The sequence below is a fragment of the Micromesistius poutassou genome (genome assembly GCF_964030765.1).
Source record: "Micromesistius poutassou genome assembly, chromosome: 6".
Lineage (NCBI taxonomy): Eukaryota > Metazoa > Chordata > Actinopteri > Gadiformes > Gadidae > Micromesistius > Micromesistius poutassou.
In genome coordinates, this window is record NC_140276.1 from 1,854,686 (window position 1) to 1,860,870 (window position 6,185).

General features: G+C 49.7%; 1 protein-coding gene across 1 annotated transcript in view; it reads left to right on the plus strand.

The window, feature by feature from the left end:
• The window catches only part of LOC311344733 (protein diaphanous homolog 1-like), a gene marked incomplete at its 3' end in the record, with an annotated part of 43,058 nt that overhangs the window by 35,886 nt on the left and 987 nt on the right, over positions 1-6,185 (plus strand). The window lies entirely within an intron of this gene.

Genomic DNA, 6,185 nt, shown 5'->3' on the forward strand with positions numbered 1-6,185 from the left:
GTGCGTGCCCCTGTTGTAGTGTCGGACGAAGCAATGCCTCGTCCCAAAGTCACCTCCAGAGTGAAACATCACTTGCCTGCGTTCACCTTTTCCTCTGGCCCCATCTCTATCCTCCCCTGCCCTTCCTGTCACACCCCTGTCCTCCCTCCTCTCCCTCCCTCCCTCCCTCCCTCTCTCTCTCTCTCTCCACCTTCACGTGTTTCTAAGCCTTTATAGTCTGGCCTCGAGTTTCTCTCAATTTCCTTTTTAATGTCACCTCTCTTGTTGCATTCAGCCGTAATGTTCTCTCTAACATCTCTGCCCTTCACACTAAGTGTCTCTCTCTCCCTCTCTCTCTCTCTCTCTCTCTCCCCATCTCTCTCTCTCTCTTTCTCTCTCTCTCTCTCTCTCTCTCTCTCTCTCTCTCTCTCTCCCCGTCTCTCTCTCCGTTTCTCTCTCCCGTCTCTCTCTCTCTCCATCTCTCTCTCTCCATCTCTCCCTCTCCGTCCCTCTCTCCTTCCCTTCTATTTGTTCTCTCTTGCTGTGCCTCCGTTTTCATCCATCTCTATTTGCTCTCTCTCTCGCGCTCTCTCTCTCCCTCCCTCGCCCGTCTAGATTTGATTTCCCCCCTCCTTAATCCCCCCCCCCCCTCCTCTCCTTGTTGTAATTAGCTGGTGTAATTGCTGTAGTAAATCTTTGCTGCCGTCCCAAGGAGACTGGCTGATATAGGACTGATTTAATAAGCAAGCCGCCGCAGCTCACCTCCAGCTCTGTCGCGCTCTGTGTGTGTGTGTGTGTGTGTGTGTGTGCGCCTGTGTCTGCCTGTGTCCTCTGTTGTTTGCTGTGAGGATTTATGGGCTGTTTGTGTGGTTTAGGCGGCAGTGAATATGAGTTCAAGGTGACGGCGTGTCTGCATGCCCGCCACTGTAGCGCTGCTTATCAGCCATGCAGGCAGCGTCGCCTCCAACCGCACACACACACGCGCACGCGTCCGCACGCGTCCACACGCGTCCACACGCGTGTGCGTCAGCGCCGCAGACCTTCACGGCCCGGAGAGTAGGGAGAGGTCACGACGGCCCTATGGAGAAAGAGAACGACGCACAATCACACACACACACGCAACTCACACACACCACCCCTAGGCCTGCTTCTAGTCTTTCAGAGAATGCATTAGTTCTCTGTAAGTCGCACAAGTATATACATAGGGGCCGTGTGTTGTCTCGAGTGTGTTCTCACGCGCACATGTAGACTAACATTATAAACAAACACACAAGGAGGGTTGCTGTGAGGTGAACTGTGAGATTAACAACGATGTATCCATCTGCAGTTCCTCAGTTGTCCATTAGAGGGCACTGTGGCTCCACCAATAACTAGCGGTGTGAATGGTTACCCATACTTTTTGTCTCCTTTTAGGTGGAAAACTATAAAGAAATACCTTTTTGAATCAAAAAGTTATTATTTAATGCTTAGTAAATATTGGCCAACTTTGTGGGTTCCAAGTATATTGGACTTTATATTAATTCGATTTTAAAAAGTTGAGATTCTGTTATCTTGATATCAACTTCACTATTATGGCTGTGGGCATTTGAAGAACATATTTTCAAGGAATACTAATGATGTATGAGCTATTTATTGAACGCAGTGAATCAAAGGCTATGCCATTTATTATTTAATATATTGCAGTGTTAGAATTCATATAGAGTTCAAATAAATCTATTTATGTAAATGTTCTACTTTATAAAACTATTTTATGTTGGATTTTTATCATCATTGAAGATGTTTGGTTCTACTTCACAATGCAATGTAAACCTTGATGCTTTTAGACTCCAGGAATGTTTTCTGCAGTTAAAACTCTATATCACTGTGATGTTTAAAAAAATCTAGCGGGCAGCAGCAGAGCTAAAAACACAAACCAACCCCACTGTCACATTGCCCAGAATGCAAACTTATTTTACGTTGTCCTTGATATTTTTTTTCCGATTTTCAAAACACTTTAAAAGTGTTAAAAGTTACATTTCCCTCACCTAAAATGAAAATCTCTGCCGCAGTGGCGGCCTTCATGCACCAGGGGTGCGCAAGTGAGCAGGCCCCTGGCCCCTCCCACGACGCCTCCCCCTGGCCCCCGGGGCCCTCCCACATCCTGCCTCCGCTCCCCCCTCTCCCCCCCCCCTCCGACCCCACCCAGCCATCTGGTCCGCTTTACACAAACACACTCGCACACAGACAGGAATCTTTTCTCCCCGCTTCCTTTCACAGTGAAAAAAAACAGGATGAAGGGGGCTCTTTCAGTGGAGAAGTTACCGTGGAAACCCCCCTTTATTCTCCCCTTTGTCTGGCCGGGCTCACTTTGTAGCACAGGCACATGGTCGGCTACAGGGTGACAGAATGGTGGACATTTAAAGTTTAAAGGGACTCAGTTTCCAGCTGTCTCTCTCTGGACTGCATAGTTGTTGGCCTTCTGCTAAGTTTAGACAAAGAGCACCCTCCCCCCCCCTTCCTCCCTCTCTCTCTCTCTCTCACTCCCAAAACACATGCTCATTCCTTTCCACTAGTGTTCTACTTCATGAAAATACAACTTTTGGAGTTTGAAGGCTCAATATAGTTGACTTTGTGAGAGATCTTTATCAGGTTGTCCTAAATACTTAACACATCTCCATAACAAGCCTCTTTGTGTGTCTCTTTCAGTCGTTAAAACGTGGCGCAATCACTCGATTCGTCACAATGAAAGACGTTTGGGTGTTACCCTGTGATTCACTGGACCGGTTCCTCTATTCTATTTTGATCGAGGCATCTGTGGGGAAAAGTTGGTTCATAGTTCTAACAAGTTTAAAGGGGTGCGGCTCCCCAGCACCGCCACTAGAGGGCGCACTACAAAGAGCAGCGTCCCGAGGGGTTGTGGACACACAATGAAAGCTGTCATCTGTAAGCTTTTAACTTGAGTTAAAAATAAACTGCAGCTCTTCATCATGCAGAGAGTGGTGATGAGAGGGTGAATAGGCCAGAAAGAGAGGAGCGGTTTGTGCTTTGTTCCACAGAGCTGAATCCTTTCAGCTTTGAACGCATGGCTACAGTGGATTTGGTCAGGGATGAAAGTACACACTCTCTACAGTGTTCAGACTTCTTCTTTTTTTTGTTTCTCTACTGGCTACACTTTTCATTTCTGCTGTGTTCCTCCTGTTTCCATTTTCTCTTTCCTGGCAGCCCATCGCCACACAAACCCCACTTTTTATCCTTTTAAGGAGCGAAGACCGAGAAAAGCAAAGCGGGAGCTGTCGGGGAGGGGGGGAGGGAAGGACACACTCAGGTCTGCTGACTGATAAACAGACTCCTCTTTGTCTCTGGTTTGGAAAGACAGAGACACATGTACACACACACACACACACACACACACACACACACACACACACACACACACACACACACACACAGTGTGCGTGCATGGCCTTAGTTACATATTAACAGTGATCTGTGCATGGCTTGGCATGGCATGGCATGATGTCTGTCTGACCACCGGGGCTCAGCAAGCCCTCTCCCCCTCTCCCTCCCACGCTTTAATTAAAACCAGAAGGCTTCTCTGGAAGAACTTGTCTCATGCGCAGTCACAGGCACAGCTAGGACGACCTGAAAATATATTCTTTAAGAAAAGGACTTCTTTAAGAACTCTCCCTCTCTCACTTTCCCATGCACTCACTCACACACACACACACACACACACACACACACACACACACACACACACACACACACACACTTCCCAGCATATTCAAACTTTCCAGCATAGCTCAGTGCCAGGCAGCTGCTAGGGAGAATTAAAGTGTGTGTGTGTGTGTGTGTGTGTGTGTGTGTGTGTGTGTGTGTGTGTGTGTGTGTGTGTGTGTGTGTGTGTGTGTGTGTGTGTGTGTGTGTGTGTGTGTGTGTGTGTGTGTGTGTGTGCCTGCCTTTTGAAACCCCATACACCCGCTCCAAAGAGTGAACAACAAATGAAATACATCTGGAACTATACAACTAAACAGTGTGCCTCTTTTGTTTCTTGTGTGTGTGTGTTGGCTGTATGTGTGAGTCTCAACATAGCTATCCCATGTGTTCCTCCTCTGCCGTTTCCTGCCCTCCCCCACGTGTCTGGGGTGCAGTGCTGCGTCTCTGCCACCGGGGGTGCCACAGGCCAACAAATGAACGAGCTGCATGTACAAAACACTAGAGCAGCCATTTTACAATCTGCACACCAGACCCCCATTTTATGAATCAGCTATGATGTCAGCAGAGCCAGGGCCTGACAGGATTGGTCGAGGGATGGAAGGTAGAGGGAGAGAGCATTATTGTAGCTTCTCTCTCACTCACACACACACACGTACACACACGTAGGCAGGCATCACCGGCAGCTTACTGTCTCCATGCTACATACACACACACACACACACAGGCATGCATGCATACACACACGCTGAGCCGGTGACATGATGCTAGGCTTGTGGCTCTGGCTAACTGGATTGGGATAAGAAGGATTATACCCTGATGTGAACTATGGCGTGGGCCTCCAAATAGGGTTTTATCTTAGATGAGAATCACTTGTTTATTTTTTTCTGTACCCTACATTCAACCCTCTGTGTCTGCCTGTCGATCTATATTGATCTCTCTCTCTCTCTCTCTCTCTCTCTCTCTCTCTCTCTCTCTCTCTCTCTCTCTCTCTCTCTCTCTCTCTCTCTCTCTCTCTCTCGCTCCCCCTGTGTGTGTTTGCCACTGTGTCACGTCGTTTATTTAGGGATTCAACTCATTTCCCAGCGGCCCAATTCAGCTTCCTCTCAGCTGTGACTAGATTGTGTGTGTGTGTGTGTGTGTTTGTCATGGTACATTTCCTGCCGGGCATCAGGGTGCGTGGGGACTCACGCGGGTGTTTATGATTCATGCTCCTGATACACCCGGCAGCACATTGCTACACACACCGATAGTGCCGTTAGCCGCAGACAGCTGGTCAAACGGAGCGGAGCCATCATCATCGTCTCTGCGGCTACGAGTAGATAAGACTATTAAGTACAGCTGAAGTCTATCCCAAGTCATGAAACTTGGCGAAGGTTAGCTTTGTGTGTGTGTGTGTGTGTGTGTGTGTGTGTGTGTGTGTGTGTGTGTGTGTGTGTGTGTGTGTGTGTGTGTGTGTGTGTGTGTGTGTGTGTGTGTCCCCAAAGAAGGGCGGCTTGTGTAAAAGGGGCCTGCGGGCGATTGTGTCCCAGGCCCAGCCAGCATCACACAAAGGCCTGCTTGACTGGACGGACAGTCCCCCCGCTCTGTCTGTCAGACAGACGGATGGACTTGTTTGTTGTGTACTCCTCCGCTGGCGGCCCCCCTCGTCTGACCGGGCCAGTGGGTAAAGTACACACTGGGCACATTATGTGGCGGCCCCCGACTCCCGGGACGCCGCGCGGCGGAGCCGGGACGGCCCGCATATGCTCGCTAATCTGATTCACGGGGCGAGTCACACCGAGGCGGGAAGGACGATTAAACGGAGAGCACGGAGGGAGCGGGGGGAAAGCACTAGTGGTCGCACGAGACACACGCCGAGCGCCTGCGTTTCATAGCGAGATACGCCTGGCAGGCCGGTTCAGGTCCCAGCAACACGATCGTGTCCTTGCCCGTGTTTCCACGTCTGGATCTCAAAGCTGACTAACAGGAGGGGTGGGTTCAACCCAGAACCTCCCGGTGGATCATCGTGGGAGCGGTCAGGTTGTCTTTGTTCCACTCCCCTGACAGCTGGGCCCAGGCCAGTTAAACTCTTAAGCTCAGCCCGTAATATTGTTATTACATGAGGTCATCAACCGCCGAGGGAAAACGGTGGACCGGTTGGATTTGTTGGGCCCGGGCATGTCTTTGCGTGATTTTTCTTTTTGTCTTTGTGTGTGTGTGTGGGAGAGGGAGCGAGAGAGTAATACAACACGTGTTGGCAATGGCAACACACACACACACACACACACACACACACACACACACACACACACACACACACACACACACACACACACACACACACACACACACGGCCCCGGTCTGACTGACCAGCTTCCTGTTCTGTCTGGTTCTCCGCAGAAGGAAACCCAAAGCGTAGACGTTAACTTCCACAGAGTGAAACCAGAGCAGTGGGAGCAGTGGTGTATATATAACCAGGGAGAGTATAGCGAGCAGCTGTATGTTGGTGGCTGTATGTGATGGTGCCGGCC